This window comes from Protobothrops mucrosquamatus, unplaced genomic scaffold (genome assembly GCF_001527695.2).
Source record: "Protobothrops mucrosquamatus isolate PMUCROS unplaced genomic scaffold, P.Mucros_1.0 scaffold_280, whole genome shotgun sequence".
Taxonomy (NCBI): Eukaryota; Metazoa; Chordata; class Lepidosauria; order Squamata; family Viperidae; genus Protobothrops; species Protobothrops mucrosquamatus.
In genome coordinates, this window is record NW_015386356.1 from 743,232 (window position 1) to 744,699 (window position 1,468).

Here is a 1,468-nt window from a genome sequence, read left to right on the forward strand (position 1 = left end):
ACAGATCTTTCCTCATTCATAAAAAGCATACCTAATTGCTTTATGAAGGTAGAAGTACAAATGTATAAAAAAATTCTGGTCACATAACATACTTAGTAAAGGGTAGAGTTACTTGTCATGTGAGTAGAAAATTCAGTTAATACTGAAACAAATAGAAAGATTAGTTTTAACTCCAAGCTACCCCAACAGTTATATTAACCACTTTTTCCAGCAAGCAATGGATGAGATGGTAACCTTCTCTTTCTACTGCTGCTCTAGCACTGGAAGTTTTTTAAGAAGAGACTGTACAGCCATTTGTCTGAAATGGTATAGGGTTTCCTGCCTGAGTCCCTTCCAACTTTTTTATTATTATTATTATTATTATTATTATTATTATTATTATTATTATTATTATTATTATTATTATTATTATTATATGAATAGGAATATTCATATATAGGAATAGAAATTCCATTGATAGCATCTTAACCTTAGAATCAGATCAAGCTAGATCAGTTCTAAGGCAAAGGATCTTAGAAATAGGTCACAGAAATTGCTGCTTTCTCTCATAATGGTAAATAACCAAATCTTAGTGTATACACCAGCCTCATATTTAATCATATCACAGCCCCCAAATTTAGGAGACTCTTATCTTGATCTTGATTTAATTTTCTCCCCACAGCTGTCTTGGAAGGGAAATATAGGAAAATCCCATCTGAAACCTGATGCTGCCCTTTGCTAGGGTACCATAGAAACCACAGCCCATGTTCTTCTGTATTGCCACTAGTATAGCAACATTTGCCACCAGTTGTTTACCCCTCTTATTTAAACTTTCAGGGCACTAGCTATATTTGCACTATCAGTTAAATAATCAAGATAGATTCATTTTTTTTAAAAGTAGCAAAATTTTGCTATGTTATGTGTAAACTTTGCAGACAAATGGTTATGAAAGGTTCACACTGTTAGGGGACAGTTCTGTGCTGCTCATTTATTGATTGTACTTTTATTGGTCAATGACCTAAATAAAGTTCTCTGTGTCTTTCTACTGCTGTTCGTATAAATAAGAACTTTAGATCTTTTTATCTGTTTTTAAGTATTACGGTTATATGAAAAAGTTTAATTGACTAAAGAAAAATCCCTAGTCAAATTGTGTGCTTCAATGAATCCCAAAGGGCACACAAACTGACACAACATCTATAAGGAACAAAGATGTGCACATCCTTCTGCAAATGTGGACGGTGACCTGTTATTTATGTATTTCACCTGATTACAGAAAATAGCATCTATATTGAATATGGATGCAAACATTCAACTACTCCTTAGCAGAAAGAATTAAGAATTTTTCACTCTTCTTCTTCTTCTTCTTCTTCTTCTTCTTCTTCTTCTTCTTCTTCTTCTTCTTCTTCTTCTTCTTCTTCTTCTTCTTCTTCTTCTTCTTCTTCTTCTTCTTCTTCTTCTTCTTCTTCTTCTTCTTCTTCTTCTTCTTCTT